The 26,189-nt window shown below is 35.6% G+C and overlaps 2 protein-coding genes across 12 annotated transcripts in view; one reads left to right on the top strand and one right to left on the bottom strand.

Annotated features, from left to right (window-relative positions):
- The window catches only part of LOC147073988 (uncharacterized), an 895,029-nt gene that overhangs the window by 810,785 nt on the left and 58,055 nt on the right, over positions 1 to 26,189 (bottom strand). The window lies entirely within an intron of this gene.
- The window catches only part of shep (RNA binding motif single stranded interacting protein alan shepard), a 226,130-nt gene that overhangs the window by 151,514 nt on the left and 48,427 nt on the right, over positions 1 to 26,189 (top strand). The gene's annotated exons all lie outside the window — the stretch shown is intronic.

Raw genomic sequence — 26,189 nt, 5'->3', positions numbered from 1 at the left:
ATCCTGCATGCACTAATCGACTAATCCTATTGCATGTCGGTGTTGGCCAAAGTCGTTCGCAGCTCCGCGAATCTCATCTGAACTTGAACGCGACGCTTGACCTCAAACTATATATTATTATATTTTTTTTTCGTACCCGAATCTGCACCGACACGCCAGGCCGTGCCGCCACTGCGATTCCGTTTTTAAGACGGGCATTGACTAGAAACGTCTAGTTTTTTTTTATTTAAATACATATACAAATTGCATGCACTTCGCATCCAAGAATGAAATTCGTTGACAGCGCTTGAAGAATTAAAATGCGTCGTACGCGAACTTGTTCATTGACATCTGGATCTGTTAATACAAATATTATTCTTGCGTAAACATGAATATAATATGAATTTAAAAAAAATCTTATTTCAAATCTGTGTCCTAATGTGGGTCTTGGGATGCTTTGTGCTGTGTACCGCAGTCTAGGTTTCTTGACTCTCTTTCTGTCTTCATCTGTTGAAGAGCGTTCATGTATTGTCAGCGCTATTGACCTATTATTTCCGCCAATATGTCCACGTTTTTTAGTACATACTTAATATTATGGTAGTTATCAAACGAAAAAAAATGTACCTACACAGTTGTCAGTGTTGAATGCATTGCTATTATGTGTGATATTCGATAATACATGCGATCATGAAATTGTCACCTCAATAATACTACAACTAGATAACTTGATGCTCACTGTTTTGAGATAGCTATTGAATATGATTCTACATTCCCTTCTCTACAAAATGATAAAACTAAGTCAGAAGTTAATGGGAACTGTATTAATTTTGTGTTTGAAAATATTACTTAGATAACTTTAAAACCATAAATAATGCATGAAATAAATAAATTAATATACGAGTATCTACAATATTTTTTCATACAATTGAACATTATTTAATTGTTTCCAATTAGATAAGAACAAATTTCGATTTTTATTTTAAATAATAATTATAGTCTAGATTCAAGTAGATCAAGTAAAGTTTTTATTTCATTTTCCCAACAATGACCAAATCAGAGTTATCTAGTTCTAGTATTGAGGTGGCGAACTATTAATTCATACGATAGAAAAGACAGGGCATCATAACGACATAAGTGTGTACATTTCTTATCAATTTTATAGATTGTTCAGTCTTAGCTCCGAGAGATACACAGAATTCTCCACTTTTTTATACGGCACAGCCCTTAAGTTAAGACAACGATTTAAAGCAAATTCGCTCACAATTTAACGGTAACAATAATTAAATTTAGCCTATGCAAATCGTCCGCAGTAGAAGAAATGGCAATCTGCGCCATTTCAAGGTTAAGTTGTTCCACTAAAATAATAATATTGGTGTGTATATCTTATAAGCATCATAACCGTGAAGTTCGATAGTTTTGACGGAAAATAATATGACTTAGATAGAGTGACGCCGAGCGAGAGAAAACTATGCAATAGACTTCACGTAAGAGCAGTCGGAAATATACCTATAGCAATCATTAAATTTATCCTATGTAACTCGTGCGCAGTAGGAGAAATAGCAATCTGTATGATTTCAAGGTTAAGTTGTTACACTATAGTCTGTTCGATCCAGGGAACTCAGAAATTGTTCTGTGGTTCGATCATAATTAAAAAAAATACTACGCCAAGCTTACACAGACTATAGACTAATTATTCTTCATCTTTTACCTGTATCTGTCTACTCTGCCTTTCCAGATTTCACACTGACAAAATTGTAGGTCCTAGGTTCGAATCCTGGGTCTGGCAAGTTCACATATTATTGTTTTTCAATTTGTGTATGAGCCATAGTATGGACCTAATGGGTTGAGCAAGTGGCTGACATCCATTTCTCGTAAAAACTAAATCTGTTAATACAAACCCCAACTCTGTGGAGGCCCATATGATCTTATTAGATCGGACATGATCAAAGATAGAAATTGTGGGCGATTGCTAGTAATTTATTAAATTATTATTATACTTCTTATAGTGGAACAACTTAAACTTCTACTACGCACTAATCACATAGGATAAATATAATATTATTAGTACCGATATTATTTCCGACTATTCTTACTTACATGAAGCCTATTGCATTGTTTTCTCTCGCTAGGCATCGCTCTAACACAGTGTTGGCGAACCTTCTTACGAGCGCGTGTCAAAATTTCCCAAATAACATTTATTGACTGTTTGACGTGCCGAGCAGTTTTTCATGGAGAAAAAAAATGAAAAAAAAGTTTTTAATAATCCTATTGAAAAAGTTCAAAATTTACAATTGAGTTCTTGAGATTCTGTCTTAGCCAAAGGCATAGGTACAGACCTACAAACTTATCTAAAGACTGGATGGGGGAGCCACAGTCGAAAACTACTCAATCAGGACTCGCAACTGGACAGAATCTGAGATTAGAATGACGTTTTAAAAATGGCGTCCATATGGTAGTTCGTAGTTCCATTTTTGACCGTTCTTTAGATAAGTTTGTAGGACTGTACCTTTTAATCTTTGAATATTTTTTTCTTGTTTTCGTATATAGATATCATATGAGTATTTTAACCATGGTTCATTCATAATATTCCCCATCATTTAACGGTTTTCTATTTTTAGCAATTATACTTGAGGCAAAGTAGCAAGCAATTGTTAATTTTGAATGACTGCCGATAAATTTCATTAGACTTGTTGATTGAATTATTTTATTTTTAATTGCCAGATCAATAAAGTTCAATAAAAGTGTTGCCAGCTTAAAACTATATAGGTGTACGGAAAGATGAATATAAATGAAGATTCCGGAAATACTATGCATATAGAATTGAATTTGAAAACTGTTCACGTGCCGGCTAAATTTTTGTACGTGGCACCTCTAGCACGCGTGCCATATGTTCGCGAACCCTGCTCTAATATATTTATCATTTTATTATTCTCTGTCAACACTACTGAACTTCACGCTTATTTGGTATGTTTATAGTAACAGTATTAATTGCTTGTTGAACGATAGAGCAATCACCGATTCACCGAATCGATGTCATACACGTACGTTTGTGGCAATTTAAGTTTAGCGTCAAGTATCCCTGTAAAAGAGTTATTTTCAACAACTTAATAAAATAACGCTCTCACGGAATGGTTCAATAGCACGTATTTCCAACCGCGAAACGGTGTGCCGTGTTGGACAGCGCTGCCAACGAGATGGGCACGAAATAAATACCCGATGAAATTTATAGGGTAGGTCGGCCATTCTCACGATTGGGCCCACAACCGAATCTGTGGATATCACGCGATGTCTGTGGTTTTTTTCTTCGGTTGCGTGAAACGGTTTCGCTTTATTACCTATTGCGGGAATCTCCGCTAAAATTAAGTGTTACATACACACTTACGTTTATGCTTCAGTCTCTACGGAAGCTTTTAAAGCTTGTATCTTTCAGCATTTTATTTACCGCTTGGACTAGGGCAGGCACTGTGGCCTCCACATCCTGAGGCGGGCCCCTAGGCTAGAATCTTTGGCGGCCCCCCTCCCTATCGTAAAGGTTAATTAAAGACAGTGTGACGATCTACATTTGGGAATTCTAATTAATGGTGTTTGAGATAAAATTAAGGGTATTCCATGGAATTTTTAGCGATCTTTTGTATTTTTTTAATGCAGTCACTTGAATTAGTGAGTTGTCGTATATCGACAAACAATAATCAAAATTTTTATTGCATAATCACATATTTTTTAATGTTAATACGCTCGGCGACATTTTTTACTTCTACTGAAATTTTGTGATGTGTGTTTATCTCACTTGGCTGGTCGATCCGCTAAGCCTTGTGGGGGCCATGGCAGGCACACTTATTTGTTTTTCTCTAACGTTAAATTGCGATTGGACTCATGGTCACTACATCAGTGAGTTCTTGACTGGCCATGGAGGATTCGCTGCCACACACTATGAGTTTGGACCCGGCTAATATGTCCATGTGGCGGAGAACAGGATGCAAGCCACATCATCTTGGATTGTCCGAGAATATGCTCTGAGAGGGAAGATAATTGCTAAAGTCGGTCCAACCAGCTGTTGGGTCCATCGGGCCGTTTGACTTGGTCGCCACAAAGGCCAGTTTTATAACATTAAAAAAAAATGCGGCGTTTTATTGCGGACGTGGAGATTGTTTACGGCTTCACATACTTTTTGTATGTCCGTATTCTTTTAGCTTTGTTTTTTGTATTATGAAAATAGGTAAGTATATAATATAGGTACTTACCATAAAATTTGATTTATTTTATGTTAATTCTCCGTGCTTTTCTCTCCCACTGTGGCACTTTTTATTAAATTATGGCAATCAGTAAACTTAGTCGAAGTTCACTTGAAAGCGTGTCGGCGTGATTATGTATAAAAATTAAAGTATAATTAACTATAATAATTCCATGTTAGTAATTTAAGATACACAGATCAGTTGCTATTACATTGGTTAATCGCACGATATACAGCATCACGATACATCACATCCGCCCTGCGATGCGATACCTACCTATATTACTGTAATATTGGGTTACTTGTAAATTGTATGTAAAACATTTCACCGTGGCACAGTTCGCCGTGAGCTTTCTTATCGGAAAGAAATAACCATATACTATAATCATCAGCCGGGGTCAATCCACTGCTGGATGAAGGCCTCCCCAAGCTTTCTCCAACTCTCTCGGTCCTGTGTCGTTCGCTGCCACGTATTGCCGCCGAACTTTACCAGTTCGTCAATCCAGCGGCTTTTAGGGCGACCCTGTGGCCGTTTCGTAACCCTTGGGTACCATTGGATGACGGCATTTGTCCAGCGGCCGTCCTTTCGGCGAGCAATGTGCCCCGCCCATCTCCATTTCAGCTGTTTGGCAACGTCTATTACATCGCGTACTCTTGTCTGCTTCCTAACCCATTCGTTTCTCTTACGGTCCTTTCGCGTGATGCCCAACATGCACCTCTCCATGCCTCGCTGTGTGACTCTTAACTTTTGGACATCTCTCGTGTTGAGGGTCCACGTCTCGCAGCCATACGTGAGCACGGGTAGCACACATTGGTTGAAAACCCTACGCTTAAGACATATAGGTACTATACGGTCTCCAATTTTATTAGATTCAATATGAACATTAATTCAATAATTTTCATAGGTGATTTTGGCAAAATTCACGAATTCAAGAATGAAAACCGAACCTAACCTAACACATAATCTAGTATATCGGCTATTTTCAAAATTTGTTTGCTGCTGGCTTCCTGTAAAGTGCAAGCCGACAAGAACCGTGTTTTATTTTTTAGATGTGAATTTTATGTCAGTACTATACGACCCAAAGAGGTTGGACGTTATTTAATGATATGGCGAGTGAAGTGTGATACTGCGAACTGCATTCGTACAAGTTTCATATTTTATATGAACAGGGTCGCTTGTGTGTAGAGTTGGGTATTTCCCGAGAAAATCGCAATCTCGAGATTCGGGATTTCCAGAAAAGAATTCTCGAGAATTCTTGATATTGAGAAATTTAAAAAAACCTGTAAAAATCCTAAAATCACAAATTCCAAAAAATATGATTTTTTTTATTTATGTAAGAAGACATACAAAATAGAAGTAGGAAAACAAAAATAGTTCAAAACATTACTTATTAAAATAGAATTTCAAAAAACACAGACTGTCAATCGCTGCGTCTGACAATCGCATAGGTTTTTGAGACACAAAATTCCCTGATGAAAAATGCGCTCATTTTGAGTAGACGTTGGCTTAATTATTGTGTTAAATGCCCCGATCAGTCTTTGAACGTTTTGTGTTTTCTATCAACTTTTTTCATATAGAAAATCGTTTTTTCAATTAATATTTGACAATAAAGAAATCCCGAATCCCGAGGATATCTCCGAGATCGTGAGTTCCGGGATTTCCCGAAATGTTAAAAATTTCAATTCTCGAGATTCGGGATGTAAAATCTCGAAAATTTCTCGAGAATTCCAGAAACCCAACTCTACTTGTGTGTACCAGATGCAGTGTTCGCTAATTATTTATTTTTACAAAATAGTGTATGCATGCCATACTACAGTAATGTAGACGATGATTGAACATTGCGCCGCAAGTACAATGCACTTACACAATGATTAGGTATACAAAGTAAAGTAGAGAACATGTTATCAACAATAATACTTCAAAGTTAGTAATTTAAGATACACAGATCAGTTTCAATGTTGCTATTACATTGGTTAACCGCACGATATACAGGATCACGAAACATCATATCCGCCCTGCGACGATGTACCTATATTACTGTAATATATTTAAAGGTGTGAACGATATTTTGTCGAAAATTAGTTATTGTTTCGAATGCGCATCTTCAGCGTCCTAAAATTGCGTCAACAAGAATTATTCTGAGTAACGAATAAAGTTCTTATTCCAAATTGCTCCCGTGAAAAGTTTCAAATTGTCATTATTACTGTTGGCTTAGCATTCTCGTATATATATGTACACGTATATTTTCCACTACTGACATCTGTGCAGGGCACTGATCTTATAGCTATTCCGAAAGTGTTATTTTCTTCGCAGCAATAATTAATACGCGGCATGCTCCGCGAAGCATTCGGCATTCTAGTCTTCGGCCATTGTCTGCCGATCGGAGTCACTAAGTAAGTGTAGTAGTAGTGGCAGCTATTTAATAACGTTTATTTCGGTCGTATCGTATCTTGTCCGCCTCTCTCTCTCTCTCTCTCTCTCTGAAACTATTTGCGTCTCCCGCGACCGATTCGATTGGGAATCACCCGAAAGGTCGATGCTGTAGTAATGGCGTGCACAGAGGAATTTGTTCTCACGAGAAAAAAATAAATAAAAAATGAACGATTTAACTTAATTGAGTCTAATTTAATTCCACGCATTGTGATTCATGAATGTACCAGTGGCTAGAGTTGCCTGCTGGAGAAAGGTGAACGATGGTTAAAAGAATACACTCATAGTCTACGGTGGATAAACATTGGTAAAATGTACCAACAATGTTGGCTGTCGATAAATGTAAGGTTTGTGTAAAATATCGCGAATGATCGTGGGAACACTTTGCGAAATTTTCATGATATACGTCTTCGAAAAGATAATAAATTACGCTTTATGGACAGCTCTGGAAGCACCTGCAAAAAACTTAGACGTAAAGATAACTGAGACAAAAACGAAATATGTGCCCGCTCTGATCTATCGATCACAGACTCCTCCAGGTCTCCAAATCAACGACTTTCTCTTTGAGTATGTCAATAGCTTTGTGTACCGATCGGTTCCCTGCTAACCAACAGTATAGCTAGAATTATAACATAGTCTTAAGGGCAAACGAGTGCTACTTTGGTCTACAAAACCAGCTGAAGTCTAGTATTCTCCCTAGTTATACATGCATGGACTCTCACCAAGGCCCATGAGCAATTGCTCAATATATTCGAGTGAAAGATGCTACTTAGAATATGTAGGTCCATACTATAATGAGAAGAGTGTGAGTTAGGCCACTTATGAAGATATTAGAGATTATTAGACTAGCTTGTCTAGCTGCTGATCCAACTTTGGTTGGTCGTAGCGGGTTGGTTTGGAGTATGTTTGTGTTGTTGGTTCAAATCTTAACATACCTAAGTAGGCGGCTCTCGTGGTGCAGTGGGTAAGGCGCTGGCCTTGCACCCGAGAGTTCTGGGTTCGATTCCCGGTCATGACAAAAACATTTATGTGTTTTTCTCAAAGCCTGGGTGTTTGTGATTGTTCAAAATTACTAACAACCACCTTGTACGAAAAAGCAAGGACATGGTTATTAATAATTCAAAAAAAACATACCTAAGTGTATTTCTTACGGGACAGCTCCCAGTTGTTCTGGCGTCCAGTTGTCAGTGCCAAATTTATCGTTATAGTTCTTCAATATCGCAGTGAATTTTAATAATCTTGTGAATGAGTGAAATTCATATATATATATATATATATATATATATATCTTTATATATATATATATATTTAAATTATTTTTTTTATAATTTAATGGAAAATGCCCCTTTAATAATTTTAATTTCTTAAATTTCTACTGTACTGCAGACGCCCGGCTACTAGACTACTTAGTATAATAAAGCTATTGTCATTCTCACTCACCCTCATCGACTATCGTCTCGATATCGTATCGGCGAATACGCTTGGCAATCGTCCATTTTCAGACATGCTCTGGGCTTTTTCTTGGAGGTCATAACTTCGCCAGCACGATGTAGCTTAATCCCGACATGAAAATGCTGATTCTGTATGGATACCAGTAATTATTCATACTTTGTTTTTTATTGTAAGATATTTTTCATCTAGTTACCAAGTTGAATTATATTATATTTTTCAGGCCCTTGGTTATTTTTGATTTATTTTTAAAGAAACCATTTAATATATAACTTATAACAGCCTCAGACTTATAAGAAAAATCTTAGAAAAAGTTTTGGATCTAATGGGATTCGAACACTCGTCTTTCGTTTACTTACTAGTGCATCAATATTTTGATCTTCGTCTTAATTAAATTGTCCCTTAGTATTTTACGACATGTGCTTCGTTCACGTGGTGAACTTTATCGAGTATGAGGGTGCCTATAAAATTTGGGTTTTAGTAAATATTATAGCAACAGCTTTATTATTTGTATTATCCCATGATGTTCCCAACGCAAACTAGGCATGTCTAATGCCTGGTCCACACCGAAAACAAGTCGCGCGACAACTCGTTAAATTTTACGATAAGCATGATAATTATCGTAAAATTTCTTAAGCAATTATGATAATTATCGTAAAATTTAACGAGTTGTCGCGCGACTTGTTGCCGGTGTGGCCGCACTTTAACGCGTCGATCAATAAATATGATTTCGTTGAAGGGGAAGGCTTAACAATTTCCATTTAGTGCTGACAACGCGGCTGGCGCGTTTGCATTACCTGACCATTAGATATAATTAACATTATTAATTAATAGGTCAGCTGTAATTGTGTTAACCATCTTACGTGAAAGTCATTTTTAAACTAACTATAAAGAAGCCTACGTGACCTCGTCGTATCACTTGATTCGAATTGTATCCCTCATTGTCTGCCACAGGAGTGATAGATAAGCTGATGACCCCCGCGCTTTAAATTGAGGCGCAGTGGGAGATGATTTTAACGATTAGTACAATGACCACTTACCCAACAAAGATAAAAACTTATAAACTTCACAACAAATGGGAAATTGAAGAGGTATTTCTTTGCGATGGTGATTATGTTAAAGACCTTGTCCAGATGGCGCGTGTCTCGCCGCGAGTGAATGTGGACACCTCAATGAGGTCACATGTACGTGGAATGCGCGCGAGTCAAAACGTGCCATGTGGACAAGGCCTAATTTGTAACGTCTCAGTATCTGTCTCGATGTTGGACATGCCTAACATAGAGACATCATGGTTTTCTGCCTTCTAAATGAATACAAGTAGGTATGCTTTGTTATTTTAGTAAGTACTGGGATAAAATCAAAATCTGTACCTTAGAGCTCAAAGTGCAGAAGTCACATTTTTGAGTTAAGTACATTTATGCAGATTTAAATGTGTATGCACGTTCTCTTAATGCTGAAAATTTGGGAGTCCAATGTCACATGTTCAAAATACTTATGCATTTCTAAGACGACAGTAGTCCAATTATTATACTTACTTAAGAGCTGAATGAGTGGATGTCCAATTTAAGTTATTTATTCTTTAAGCTATAGCAAAAATATTAATTGGAAAAGTGCGGAAGTCCAACATACGGAGTTTTAGTCCGAACGCGAGTGAGCATTTTAACTAGGTTGAAACTGCTCTCATGTAAAGTATTGATTATGTGACTTCCAGGCATTCAGCTAGGCATAAAGCCCACCAAAAAAGCGCTCGACGCGCTCACTACTGAGTAGGCCCTCTTCCACCCGCGCATTACCCTTCACCTATGTAATAAGGGGCTCAAGCAGCACAAAATAATTATTATTATCAGCGTCTCTCATAACAGTCATAACAAAGCAATAAAAATATTATTAAATTTCTCGGGGCTTGTAATTAAAATCGGACACGCAATAACTAAACAAAGAGTTCGCTGTTCTTAAATAATGGCTTCTCGCCCGTCGCCTCGACGACTCTTCGAGGAGCGTGATTTTGCTCGCCGTTTTCAATGAATGGATACGTTGTATGTTCGTTCATTCGTATCGCCGAGAAGCCAAAAAACGATGACTCATGGGGCGGGCGCGCATAATGCGTCGTCAAATCCAGTGGGCGCTGGCGTATTTGATTACGTTGTATTTTCGTTGATTTACGCGCCACTTGTGAAATTTTGCGCGAGAGCCACACTTGCTGCATTAAGTGGGTTTTACGCCTTCATACAGAAATATTAATTTGAAGGTTTTTACGATAGGCCACTACACTACTTCATGGTGCGCGTCGTATTTACCCTATAATATAGAATGTAGTAATTTTAACACCTCTGTTTATGCTGTTTAGTAGCATACAACCAAATAATTTTATGTATCTCTAGTTTTCCAAGAAATACGCCGTCCTAAGATTATTCTGTATTCAACAATGGAACATTAGAGAGATAATATGTTGCCACTTGACGTAGTCGACGTCGTTTGTGAATAAATTCTATGTTACCCATGGTAATTTCGCTTGCTTGTGAAGTGCTGAAGGGGGAGGCGGGGCAGCTGAGAGCGGAGGGCAAGGCCGCGGAAGAACCGCTAGACGGCTGCATTCCGCTGAAATAACACCGGGTTGACTTTCGCAAATAATGACATGTCGCTATGCCACGCGCCGGGACGCGCCAAACGGGGGTGCGAAATTGTCGCTATATGATTGGTTTGTCGAATATCCGTTTATGTCGAAATCGACCTTTTAATGCAGAATGATTTTTTGTATCTAAAATCTAAATGGACCAGAACCATCCTTTTCTTTAAATTACTTTGTAATGAATACAGCATTCATATGCTGTAAAAACAACAAATACCTCCATGTATTTAAATATAAGATAATGAAATTTGTTTTTCATCTTCTGAACATTTGATATTTGGTCTATTCGACAAACCAATCCTACAGCGACGAAATACCGAGCGGCAGGATTCTGGTGGCGGCGAAAGTCCGAAAAAACACTTTTTTAAATGATTTTATTAAATACCATAAATTCAAATTATCAGATATCAAAGGGCGGCGCTTACCACAAGGTGAAAATTAACTGTTTTTTTTGTGATTTTACCGAGGCTTTGACTGCGACTCGCTGTCATATCGCTCGCATCTTCTCTTCTAAAAGGGGATCCGCCGATCAGGTCCTCACTCTAATTCTGTTAAAGAAATTTACAATTTTGCCAAGCTCAAGCTTGATAAATAGATAGACTGATTCGTGTTACTGATTGTTCGATTTCGAAGGGCGTCCTACTCAACCTACGCCTCACTTGTTGCAAGTGCGTTGTTTTCGATAAATTTGTTTCAATATATCAAAGTTCTAGATTAAAATCTGCTAAATTGATGCCACCAATCTAGATGTCTAGTATTTTTTATTACAACGTTTTTCTTATCTCGTATTCTTCCCGACTAGCTAGACATTTGAAACTTTTAGAATATATCAGAACACGATGCCAATGCATTTTTTTATACTTTTAGCCATCTTTAAGTAGAATTGAATTCATTTGCAGTTAATTCTGTTTTGTATAAAAAAGTTATTTCGACACTTCGACACTTTCGACACATTGGTTGCTAGGGGTCTGGGGTCCTAGCGACTAAATTATTAATATATACGTGCGTTACTATGGAAATCAATATGACATGTCAAAAGGACATTTCAGTATTATTTCTATCAATTACATACAAATTTTTTTGATCGTTTAAGCTAGTCAAGTCTAGTTTATATGATTCAACAAAAAATTTAAAAACGTTAGTATATAAAAAGTTCTTTTTATCTTGTAATTATTTAAAGTTATAACTGTACAAATATCTATTGTACCTATTATATGTATTTTTTTCTATTTTTAGGTATGTATGTAATCGATTATATTGTCACCTTTCAGACTGTTTCGATCGATTTCATTATGTACCTACCTATGTACTAACAAAGAAATGTTATAATAATGTAAACGTCCGAGTCAACGAGGGGGAAACTTACGTTTGGAGATAAAAGTGCTTTTTCGCAAATTACTCTATCTGCATTATTTAAAACAAAACAATTTTGCACGTCGTCCACGCGATAAGCGAAGCTTCGAGTTGGCGCCAAATGAATTGTCAAAATATTATTAGGCGTTTGTTATTCTGTGCACATTTTGTGAGCACGTTATTATTTATTTCGAGGTCTTTGACTCGCCGGTTTGTTCGAGCGGGTCCATCGTCCCACTTCTCTCCTCTGCGACCGTTTGACACTCGCACTATGCGAGCCAGGGCTGCCGATTGACATTTGCCATACGTCATTAAATTTATCATAGGACGGCGATCGCAAAATATTTGTTTAATAATAAAGACTTTTGGTTTTTTTATGCCACCGCATTTACTAGTAGTGCATACCGGATTTTCTTCCAGATAATCGTTTTCTTAATAAGCATCTAACTTGTAAACGGCGTTAAACCTAACGTTTTTAAATGTCTTAAAATAAAGTCAGAATATTAGCTTGTAAACTACCTAATTTGGTAGCTTTTTCCATCTCATATTTTGACCGAAAAATAAACGTAATACATATACGTTTATCCAAACAATGAGCTTTTTGTCGATTAAAAATTAGGCTAGTTTTAGTATGGCGGTTTAGTGAATTCTGTGTTAAATTTAATGTATTTTTAAAGTATTTTAACGTATTTTTTTCGACTTATGCGAGGTATAAATGAGAACTCTGTAATTCTGGGCAGTGTAGACCTGTGTGTCCTCGATAACTATATTAGAAATAGAGAGCATCAGTTGTTTATTCTCCCAAGGTGCAGAACCAACCTGTCACTGGTAATGCCAATTGGGAGGGCAATAAGTATGTTCAACAAAATTGCTTCGGGTGTTGATATATTCCACTTGCGTGAGGGTGAGTTTCGTTGACGCTATTTTATAAATTCTTAAAATAGGGTCTCCTTAGCAAACTCGGTGTACTTCTTTGAACTTCTATAGATGTATAATTGTATTTTCACTGCTTTTGTGTGTTAATATTATGTTCTTTTTTTATACTTTCATTTTCATCGGTTTTATTACTTTTTATTACTTTTATTACATGTTATGTTGTGAACGTCTTAAACTTATACTTTGTAATGTCCACAATATGTTAAAATATTAATTGAAATTGAAAAGTTTACCGACCCCTGATTGTACAATTGAAGACACGCATTATGGCAATTAATTTTCGTAGTGGTGAGGTGACAACCCTAGCCCTACTGCACCCACAACTGTCGAGGAATGCCCGACATCATTTTAATTTATTAATTCCATCATTTAGCATACCTACTACTTTATCAATTTCATTGTCAGCGGAACTCGCATGCCTACCCACCGTCACGAAAACGGAAGGCTACGGAGTCCATACAATATATTCATCAGAGAAATCACAATGAGATACAGTATTTTTTGTTATTATTACAATTGGTTTTTCTCGTTTAAGTTTTCCTGGCAGTGATGATGCATATTTTGTAAAGTTGAGCATATCAAATGGGCGTAAATGGCAATTTGCAATTTTATATAATATAGTTGTTTGAAACACAGTGGCGGATTTAACCATTCTGGGGCCCAAACATATATTTAAAAAAAAAATACTTCTTAACTAACTAAAAAACGAATGCAAACACTGCAAACCAGCATTTATCTTGTACATTTATACGTTTCTTTAATCGGCGCAATCATTTTCCTCGGATGTACCTATGTACTTATTTATTAATTTGTAATGTTCATATTTTCATGTTCAAACACCAAAACATCAGAGAAATCACAATGAGATACAGTATTTTTTGTTATTATTACAATTGGTTTTTCTCGTTTAAGTTTTCCTGGCAGTGATTATGCATATTTTGTAAAGTTGAGCATATCAAATGGGCGTAAATGGCAATTTGCAATTTTATATAATATAGTTGTTTGAAACACAGCAGCGGATTTAACCATTCTGGGGCCCAAAAATATAAGTATTTAAAAAAAATAGTTCTTAACTAACTAAAAAACCAATGCAAACACTGCAAACCAGCATTTATCTTGTACATTTACATTTCTTTAATCGGCGCAATCAATTTCCTCGGATGTACCTAGGTACTTACTTATTTATTTGTAATGTTCATATTTTTCTCTACCTCATCAATATTACATCTAAAATGACATACTACAGCTCCAACGTAGTTTCAATTAATTTTTTTCTCTTCTCAAAAGCCACAACACTAGTATTGTGTATTGTGTGTGTGGGTTTCAAAAGTTGTTGCCAAGGGTTTGGCTATTTTTGCTTAATATTTTTTTGGTTTTTCACCCTAGTCCTACGCGCATTCAGAGTACCTACCGGTAAACCCGCATCTGTTGAAACAATAATTAATTTATTGTTTCCATCATATATTCATAAACCATTGTAGTTGTTCATCATTTTCCGTCGGGATCACCATTTGTAGTTGTTTGATAATATGATGTCCAACTATTAAGATACATTTTGATACATAAATACAGAACGATTTTTTATGATTATTTTATTGTAAGTACGCATTCTGTACACTTACATTTTGAGTAAGTATGTATATATTTAGATAAATAATATTAATTTAGTTATCATGTTAATTTAGTATTTAATAGTTTTACGTAATTCTCGGACAAATACAGTACCTATGCGGGGAACGATTATTTAATTGTGGTATTATTTGTGAACTGCTTGAATTAAAAGGTTTGATTTCGACTGAACAATATAATATTATGATAAGTTCGGGAGCTGTTTGCCAGGGTCCGTCCTCACACGGGCCCAATTGGTCATGGAGATCTGGTAGCAACCGAGGCCAACTTTGCGGCATTTGAGAAATTTGCAGCGTCGTATGGGGAGCGGGATAGTCCCGACTCTTCTGTAGACTCATCCATTTCAATTCGTGACACTAAGTATGCGGGTACACAAAGCGCTTAACGTCAGCGGACAGCAGAGCCAGTCCAAAAAACAAACATTTTCTTTCTTAACTTTCTTCTTTAAGCACTACGGTGCATGGTTGCAGCATCAGTCCCGTGCGGCTCCGTCTCGGGACGGAATGAGCACTTAAAATCACTTCTTTCAGACACGTTTAAAGCGTCATAGAAAGCGGCCGTGCATATCCACGGCTGTGCATATATGACGGGTGGTGGTGGGCACTTTAACGTATGTTCTATTAGTAACAATAATAATATATTGACATGTTTTCTTTTTAAAGTAAATGGGTAACGTTTTTAGTCATCTTTACACGATTTAAGAATTAATACCCCCGTCGCCATCACGAAACAAATTGACGTATTCACACCTCGACGTTCGGTCTCAGGCTGCCAGCGAGTCCAAAATTTCGTCGCGCCTATATTGAAAATTATTTGCCGTTTCACTGAAGTATCGCCTTAAGATAAATTTTATTTGATACATTGGAAAAATATGTTTCATAAATACAGAACTTTTTTTTATGATTATTTTATTGTAAATATGCATTTTGTACACTATTACATTTTGAGGATGTATAATATATTTAGATAAGTAATATTAATTTAGTTATCATGTGAATTTAGTATTTAATAGTTTTACGTCATTCTCAGACAAACACAGTATGCGGTGAACGATTATTTAATTGAGATATTATTTGTGAACTGCTTGAATGAAAGGTTTGATTTCGACTGAACAATATAATACTATAAGTTCGAGTGATGATACTTAATTATCGTTATTATTATGTTACTATACCATCCTCCCGAAGAATAGTAACTTCACATGATTTAACTGGCTGGCGCATTTTTGAGATGCTGAAGATGACGTCCTTAACAATCTAATGGTACAAATAACTAAGTTTCGCCAACGTGTTCCAACAACGACGAAATCTTATTTTAAGGCTTTTTCTATGTTAAAAACAGAATGAAATTGGTATTTAAAATGTAAATATTGGACTCACTGAAAAGTATACAGTGAGAATATTATTACCATGTCGGTATTTTTGTTTGAGATTTTCAGTCACGATTGTAATTTTCCTCCCGTCTCTTTGCTCTTTCACCGCTTGACATTTTAGATTTGAAATACAGAGCCCCATTCAGTATTTAATGCGCCCCTTAATTATTTTTCAATAAATCGTTATCGAAAAATGCGGAGGCGACATCTGCGCGATGAATTGAATTCCGTTTTTATTGGCATTATTCAAATGTTTGCGCCATTTTCTTCGGTCCCATTATGTGCTTTTACCAGCAAACATTGCTCCCGTAGTTTATTGCTCGGAATAATGGCGTTTCAAAATAATAATATGCAGTTAACAATCTAGTCGCATACTTATGCAGCGTATAAAATTTAATTGGATTTTATTTAGTATGTACCTACATACATAGGCAACCACTACTTACATAATATACTTACAAAAATAAACATGGTAGATGTCATGATTTTTTTTTGCGTGTGACTTTTACGCTTGTTTTTTTTTTTACCGTATTAGGTTTTAGGGTTGTCACCAATAAATTCAAATTTATTTATTTACTTATAGCAAACTTTGCAAATTCCAGACGTTCACAAAATGACATGGAAAACAAAGAAATAAAAAAAATGTTAATAAAAGAGTAAATCGAAAAATTATGAAGTTGGAATTTATAACGTTATAAAATTTATAAAATTTCACGTAGGTGGAATATAATATAAACAGAAATTGAGACGGAAGGCCTGAACTCCAGTGGTTGGACTGTCTATAAAGACATACCTACAGCATCTCTTAGGTTAAGGCGGAGGTAGGATTTTTCTGCAGAGTGGTGTACAATGTAGATATTTTTTGGCGACCGCCAAAACCGACGTTGGGTTGTAGTGCTGATGAAAATGTGTATAATAATATCTAAAGTATATTGTCTTGTCAATAATAAACTATGATGTTTTAAACTGATGACATCAGCGCCATGTCAGACAGTATTCATTTTTTTTTTCATATGGAGTAGAGGATGTATTTACAGATTTTTGTTGTTTGGTCCGTGCACAAATTAAAATCAACATGTAAATTTTTGAGAGTCGAACTCGGGACCCACGACATTATAGGCGGACATGCTACCGCTCGGCCATCGTGGGTGGGGGATCTAGTTATGAACAGCAAAATTTCAAACCTGTTGTCACCTGTCAAAATGGGGTGAGTAAGGAGATGCATTTTCCTTCCTTGCTCAGTATGCTGGTCATCTTCTGTTGTTCGGGACTTGGGAGTGAACAAATTAAACATCGGAATGATGGTCGAAAACGTTGAGATTTATTTAAAAAAAAAAAAAAAAACAATATTACACTAGGTATTACATTTTTATAATATTTTAACCGATTTTGCGGATGGTGATACTCGCACTGTTTACCAATTCACTAGCTAACCGCTTCTGTTTATTAAATTTCAGTACCTACCTACTCACTTTCGAGATACTCAATTCGAGAAAACGAATAATCAATATTCACGTGATTTATTTCTGGTTTTGTCGGGTGCACTGACCTACAGTGTCTACGAATCTGTCCCTCAAAGACACGGGATCCCAGCCCATAGTTCGCGATCTTCCAGGGACTATTGATTATTACTAGATAAAATTCTGTCGAATATATACCATTTTCCGACAGAATTTCATATTTATATTTATGTGTTACTGGTGAAATTTAATGATTAATAATCCACATTACAAAACTATCGTATCAACGAAAAGTGAAAAAAATCACAATATGTCTAATAATAATACAAAGTGAGAAAAACGAGATGGTTGTGGACGGAATACAGCGGAAAACGCATTTTGAAAATACCCGATATACTGGATTATTTGTTAGTTTGGGTTAGTTTAGGTTAGGTTAGGTTGGGTTAGGTTTGGTTAGGTTAACCTAACAAATAATCCAGTTTATCGGCTATTTTCAAAATGTGTTTTCCGCTGTATTCCGTATAACTGAACAGTACCCAAATTTTATTTTAAGACTTATTTTGAGTTCTCTTTTTTTAAATTTATTAATAATGCGGGATGGTCCCAAGATACCCGGCAGTTATAAAAGTGGGTCGCGACTCGCAGGGAAAGGTTGGGAACCACTGCGTCAAAGCTCACGAGAACGACTGTTATTACATTATTATATAGTATGTAATTAAGTTTTTTTTCTGTTTTAATTAATACATTGTACTGTATCGCCTTCACGCTTAGGTATACAATTAACATTTCAATGAATTTCGCTCTACTAATTTTCCGTCTATAAGCCCATTTTTCTATCGTTTAGATTGTTGAGTAACTACATTTAATATAATAATTCACACATTATATTATGATACCTGTACATAAAATTACGAATGTGCAATGCAATGGTTATACTAGTATGAATGATTTTTTGTTAAAAGGGTTATTCCCAAACAGGTTCCGCAAGATGTGAAGTGTTTTTGAAAGAGCTTGTTTTAATGTGGCCTATTTTAAAACAACAACAATTACGACTTGTTTAGACACCGCGTTATAGTTTTAGAAAGGAAATGTTTGTAGAAGTAACGAATTGAGGAATTCAATTATTAGTAATGAAAATCGCCACCTACTACGCACCGTTCGTTTTGTTTCTATCAAATTTGTAAGGTAACATTCTAGCAAAGTGTTAATTTATTTCTACACCTACCATTATTTACCGTGACGTCCCTAGATAAAATGCCGCCCCTAGGAAGCGCCAAAATGCCGCCTCATTTTTTTATACAGTATTTTTATCATCCTTTCATTAGTCTAATATCTAAGAAATGTATTGTATGGATGCGTATGCGTAACTAACAAAATATCAGACTAATTATTCACAAATCTGCACGTGTTGTTTCTGGTCTCCAAGGACGTCGAATGGCAATGGAAGTAAACTAGATATCGCGAACCCGACAAAACCAGTGAGCTGAATTGTTTAATATTCTTTTTGTTACCTATTACTAAGTTTAGGTAGCTATATTAGGTATATTCCAAATTATTATCCTCGATTTGCCGCCCTTCTAGTAACTGTCGCCCCCAAGCGACGCTCAATCTCCCTACCCCCACGGGACGTCACTGATTATTTATTATTGAGTGTGTTTTGTTGGCTTGCTTTTTACTTTTGTACAATGTAGAAATGCATACATACAATCACAGAAGTTTTAACAGAAGTTAACAGATGTTTTCTATCTTTTCAAAAGTATCATACCCCATTTCCACGTGCACAGATTTACTGCTGACAGTATGTATTATCGCTGAAATAAACACGTATTGTCATGCATGTTGCAAGATTGCATGCATGAATCAAAAAAGTTCGGAAGCTTCTGAATTTTCACGCGGCAGTTGGGATTTATTCTATATCTGCGCAGTAGACGATAGTGGCGAACCTACCGGTAAAAACACGAACTACACCTCGCATTTTGAGGTTAACCGATTTCACGACCTGTCAAATAGTACCATCAAATGATAACACCGCGTCTCGCTTACTCTTGAAGAATGAGATTGGCGAGACAGTGTAAACAGTTATTTTCGCGATAGTTTAAAATACTTACACATTATTGCTCCAAGTAAATCCTTACTAACCCCATTGCTACTGCCTATTTTATAAATAAAATATTAATGCATTCGATAAGATTTGTGTATTGTATTATTTTTTGTGAATTGCAAGTTACTGCACTGTGTAAAAAATACATTTCCCGCCGCATAATCTTCAGGCAAGAGTTAAAACACATTATACCCGATACCGTATCTCTCGGCTTTCATACAAGTTTTATTGCAACACTGAAAGAATACTTAAATGCCTCTGGCCGTGGTGACGGTACCATCACGCTGATAGTCAAGATACGGCACTGCCAGCAAGCAGTCTGCAACTTAAATTCAAATCGAGTTGTCCCTTGGGAGAGTTTTTCTTTGCCGACCTCTCGCAGTTGTTCGTCGGGAAATGTATACGGGGCGCGACGCATTATGAATAAATATTATTACTACTTGTACGGCCGAATGCCTTGTTTGGATGCGACACTCCGACCGTTTCCTGTAGTTGCTTTGAGCGTGCGATGTGCCGGCAATTGTTGATGTATTGTTTTTAACTTAATCATTATATCGTCACTATCTTAGCTATATACCTACTCTCGATCTACTGCTGGATAAAGGTCCTTTGTGAACTTTCATTAAACTTTATTTTCTCAATGGTCCAACGGCTCTTGGTCGTCCTTGAAATGTTATAATTAAAAAAAGAATACAATTATAAAGCTATTCACAAACTAGTAATAGGTACCGGTACATGTCTGGTTGCTGGAACCCAGGCGGAAACAGCGGCAATTTTCATAGCCAATTTCGGCAAGAATTCATGAATTCAAGTATTTTAACCTAACCTATCGTAACCTAACGTAACACATAATCCAGTATATCGGCTATTTCCAAAATTTGTTTGCCGCTGGCTTCCACTAAACAGTACCTAAAGCCGCAATTAGACCAAGCGAGCGAATGTTTGTTCTTTCCCCACTCCATGCTTAATACAAAGGCGGCACTGAGACTCTTGGGCATAACGCGCATGGATCGAAATATAAAATAATAATTTATATGTTTATCTATAAAAAACGTACACAATATGAAAACTAATTAAAATATTCCGAGACGAATATTCGGTGTCAAGAAATCGGTTGTGATCTAGTGTTGATACAAAATCTCATAGAACACTTTTTCGCAGTTTTCAAAGAACCCCTTAAATTCATACTGTAGAGTGTAGAGCAGGGGGGGGGGGGGCAAACTGCGGCCCGCGGGCCGCATGTGGCCCGCCGGGTATTTTTTTGCAGCCCGCCATCATTAATAATTGTACTTCTGATTACGAATAACTTTTTTATATATATTTTTTTAAATATTGACAATAGATTAAAATTTGAAGAATTTGTTGTTTCGTATATGTATTATCTCAGTACGTCTTCCTTGCGTCTCGTCTCACACTGTGTAACCAATATTTTCTACGTTGAACATCGTGACACATTTAAATACTTTTAATTTCGCGTTTTAAGGAAAAAAATATATGCCCATGATATGGTAAAAAGTTTGAATGGATTTCAATTAAAACTCAAGCTATTCCTTCGACAAATATTGAATAACAACGTGGACCACTTTCCAACTTTGAAGTTGCTGAATTTACCAGAATATAAATTTGAAGAATATGGTAAAATTATTAAAGCTCTGAATGACGATTTTTCACAAAATGTGGTGACTTCCAAAAAATTGAGACAAGTTTAGCAATAGTACGCGACCCATTTTCAATAGATATTGATAGTGTACCGACAGAGCTACAACTTGAGATTACTGATCAGCAGTGTGACACTTATTTAAGAGAATTGCATCGTCATGAAGAAATCTCCAAATTTTACAATGCCCTTAATTCAGACAAATTCGACCAACTTAAAGATTATGAAAGAAAAATGTTCGTTATTTTTGGATCAACTTATATATCGTCTATCTAGTGTAAAACTGTGCCAAACGCCATTTTCGTTTTTTTTTTTTTTTTTTCATATTCGGGTTCAGTAGGATCGTACCCATCGTTCCCTTTACTCGAAATATTTAAGAAAAATTTAGTTTCGGGTCAATTCGTCAATGTAAAATAATCCTAAACGACAAACCGAGTATTATTTTAAGGGTAAAACTGTGCTAAGCACTTAGCACAGTTTTACACTCGCATACATATTGTATTTATACCGTGTTTATTGAGTGTGTATGTATTTGGTACAGTTTTACATTCAAAATCCGCTCGATTATTTTTTTATAAGGACATTAAGTATTTCAAAAACAATGATAAATACCACATTAAAGAAAGCTTCAAGTGAAGGAATTAATTTTAAAGAAGGCCGAGGTTCAAAAACTCCTGCTGTTGCTCGATCAGAGTCTGCTAAACAATTCATCAGGGACCACATAAATAGTTTGCATGTAGTGGAATCTCACTACTGTAGAGCAGCATCAAAAAAGTTATACTTGTCTCCCGGACTATCCATTAAAAAATTACATCATGATTATAAATTATTTTGCATTGAAAATAATACTGAACCGGAGAAGGAACATCTATATAGAAGTATTTTTAATAATGAATACAATTACGGTTTCCACGCTCCGAAAAAAGACCAGTGTGACAAATGTACAATTTTTGATTCCCTGACAATCAAAGAAAAATTAATGCATCAAAAGAAACAAAATGAGCACTTGGAAAGAAAGGACCAAGCAAGGAAACATAAGACAGCAGATAAGGTTAGAGCAAAATCATCTGAAGAATTCGTGGCTTGGTGCTTTGATATGGAAAAGGTTTTGCTTTCTCCAAATCTGAAGGTTGGACAACTTTATTATAAGAGAAAATTACAAATATTCAATTTTACCATGTATAATATGGAAACTCATGATTCAATTTGTTATATGTGGAACGAATCCGATGGGAAAAAAGGTTCATCTGAGACATCTACATGTCTTTGGAATTTTTTTACAGCTTTGCCATCGCATATCAAGGAGGTTGTGTTATATTCAGATACAGCTAGTGGTCAGAATCGCAACCAAAATGTTGCAATGTGTTGTCTTCATGCTGTCCGTAATATTGAACATTTGGAAGTAGTGAGTCAAAAGTTCATGGAATCGGGACATTCGGAAATGGAGTGCGATTCGGTGCATTCGACAATCGAGAGAAAGGCCAAAGATCTTCCTATTTACGTACCAGCTGGATGGTATTCTGCTGTCAGGTCTGCACGTAGGGGTAGACCATACCAAGTAGAAGAATTATGTTTTTCGGACTTCATAAATTTCACAGCTCTTACAGAATCTACTTTGCAAAATAAAAAAAAGTGTACTGATGGTAGTGACGTAAATTGGTTGCACCTTAAGTGGATTCAATACAGAAAATCTGACAGTAATAATATTTTTGTGAAATGTGAATTAGATGAAAGAGAATTAAAAACCATTTTTATTAACAAAAGAAAGTCAAAGAGGTGTCCTTCAGATACCATTAATAATATTGAAATAAAACCACTTTATGATGGACCGCTACCCATTACAAAAGAGAAAAAAAAAGATTTACTAAGTCTATGCCAATCAAATGTCATAAAACCTGTGTACCATCAGTTTTATAAGGATTTAAGGGATCGCGATAGTATCTAAGTATTTATTATTTTTATTCAGTTTGACCGTAATTATTTGTCAATATTTTGGTTGTTTACCTTTCTAATTTTGCATTTTTATTATGCTATTATTTTATTGCTATGTATAATTATTATTGAATTATCTTGTTTTCTAATAGGTAGGCATTAAGTATTATTGTAAAACATTGTTTAGTTTTACCTTATGTTTTTCCAAGGTCCCAGAGATATGGGTATTTATCATATTTTTCAGTATTAAAATGGTAATGCTTTCTTGTTTTCTTTTACTTTTTTTAATTTTCATTTTTCATTTTTAATAAAAAATACCTTAAAAAACTGCTTTCTTATTACTTATTATTTTCTACAAAAATAAATGGTTGTGTTAATGAAAAGTTTATTTTATTATACATTATAAGTAGACAATATAGCTAATAATATAGCGCGTGTAAAACAATCCCAAACGCCAAAACGGCGTTTAGGATTGTGTTACTCTAAAGAAAAACTAGTTTTCGTAATTATAAAGCAGTCCTAAACGACACATTTTACATCTCACTGATAAAATACATAAACAAATAAATTGATTCATATAAAAGGACACATTAGAAGAAAAAAAATCTATAATTCCTTGTAAGCTCTCCCTCTATTCACGCATTAAGGTGAGCGAAATCGGAAAAAATGCTCTCCTGGACAATTTACTGTTTGGCGTTTAGCACAGTTTTACACTAGATAGACGATATGTGAACAAACATTTTCGATCATGAACCTCAATAAAAATTCTTTCCGATAAAATATCTCCGATGCCCATTTACAAGCAGTTTTGAGAATATCAACTACAAAATTAACACCTGAATTTAAAAAAATGTTAAAAAATGTTCAACAGCTTAGTTCTTCTCATTATTTTTTTGTAATGTTTATTTTTCGTGATAATAAATAGTGTATATCTAAAAATGGTATTTTACTTGCGGCCCGCCGCTCATTTTGAATTCTTGAATTTGGCCCTCCATCCAAAAAGTTTGCCCCCCTCTGGACTGTAGAGTGTAGATACTAGGTACGTATAGTACAAACTTTAGGTTCAGTTTTTTGAGCAAAACAGAAATTGATTTTACCATACATTTTACATACCCAATGGTAAAGTAGGAATCATTATTTCAATTTTGCCTATATGTGTCATTGTAAGTTGCAGTTGTTGGATATAATTTGTAATCAAACGACGCGAGCCGGAGATGATATAAATATTAAAATATATACTTAGGCCGGATTTTGGCAGTTGTTTTTTAACGGTTATATTCAAATTCAATTTTAACCACAAAAATATTAGATTTTCACAGGGAAAAAATATTAGATACTATTGGATTCTATAAGATGGATTGATTGATTATTTATGATAGTATAATTGTTTAAAATATTTTCAACATTGAAAATAATTAATACAGCATTTTTATAGTAAGTACCTACAACGTGTTTTTTTGTTGAAATTATATAGAAAAAACTAACTTAATTATTTTTCCCGTAATCACACCTATTTGTTGTAAGTATATATATTTTTTTTATTTAAAAGTAGAAAATCATGCATTTAAGGGTTAAAGAAGTTCAAGAAAAATGTTCAGTTTCGTGTTCAAAAGCACGTCCGTGCAAATTCGCAGAATCTGAAAACGTCCCGAGAATTATTGCCTCTCGCAAGTGGAGTTCCCGTGTGGCCCACTCTCCTCACCGCCCCGTGACAGTTCGCGGGAGAATATCTCATATTATATCCGTAATTTTTCATGGTGGCAATATTGCGTGTGAAAGAATTTCTATCTTCAGTATGCCGCGTGGTTATTTGCCCGTAGAAGGTATGGATTAATTCTTAGCGATTTCATTATGTCTGGAAGTAAGCACCAGTACCTAATGATTTCCGACGTCATTAATTCTATCCCTAGCGTATAAAAATAAGAAAGTGACATTGGCGAAGACTGCCAGTTCAGATTTGACAACTTAGCGTTTTGCTTGTCAGATCGAGTATTTTTAACAAGTATCTGGCTACCTAGATTGCAAAATACTCATCTCGCGTATGGCGTTAAATCTATCGTTTATGGATGCCGATTTTTTTTTAGTTTAGCATTTTAAAGATGTAAAAGATACTAGTTAACAGGGAACTCAGAAATAATGGGAACTGAAATACATAACGGGTAAGGCGATAGCAGGCAACCGACTCGAGTAAGGAAGAATCCGTGTTAAACTTACACACGTGTCGAATACGTTTTACGTCGAATACTGAAAACTGCTCTCGGTTTATGCATTTACGCTCATTTAATGTTGGAGTATTACACACACTATTGCACGTGCATAATGCGTGCTTCGTTTTCGTAGGACACTCACACATTCAAAAGCCTGCTTCAACATGCGGCATATTGAATATAGGCTATCGGTATTCTATTTATTTTCTGTTCTGTGCTAGTTAATTTCGTTAGATATGATGCTTGTAAATCACATTAGTGCGAATCCAGTAAATACGGGTTCAAGTGCCGTCCAATATCCATGATGACTTATTTTTTTTCTAACTTATGGGTTCTAGACATTTTATTAACTGGAAATATAGCATTTTTCTGTCAACTAGCTTATTTTCTTACCTTATATGACCCAGTGGCGAAGGGTGGAGATTGGCTGTTAGTATCCGACATAAATAGTGCACGCTAAACTTTCTCCGTCATACGTATATGTTTTTTATTAAACTAAGACTACAATTTACAGATGGTGTTGGTTAGTTTTTAAGTTCAATGAAAATAAATACGTATGACTGACAAAGTTTATTGTACACTTTTTATATTGGATCTTAACAGCCTATCTCCACCCTTCGCCACTGATATGGTCTATATTTTTGAATGACAGTTGGCAACAGTGATCACTTTACGAATTTGCCAAAATTGATCAAAAAATTAATCGTTTGAATTTTTAATTTATTCCGTGTCTGCTCATTTACCGAGTTGCATTTTAATTCACACTATCTTGATTCTCACAAATGAATTGTTTATTTTAACACGTTTTATTTCATTTGTGTTT

The sequence above is a fragment of the Rhyacophila brunnea genome, unplaced genomic scaffold (genome assembly GCF_057557595.1).
Source record: "Rhyacophila brunnea isolate RB1 unplaced genomic scaffold, BYU_Rbru_1.0 scaffold_17, whole genome shotgun sequence".
Taxonomy (NCBI): domain Eukaryota; kingdom Metazoa; phylum Arthropoda; class Insecta; order Trichoptera; family Rhyacophilidae; genus Rhyacophila; species Rhyacophila brunnea.
The sequence above is the reverse complement of the archived record's forward strand: the minus strand, read 5'-3'. Positions and strand labels throughout refer to the sequence as shown.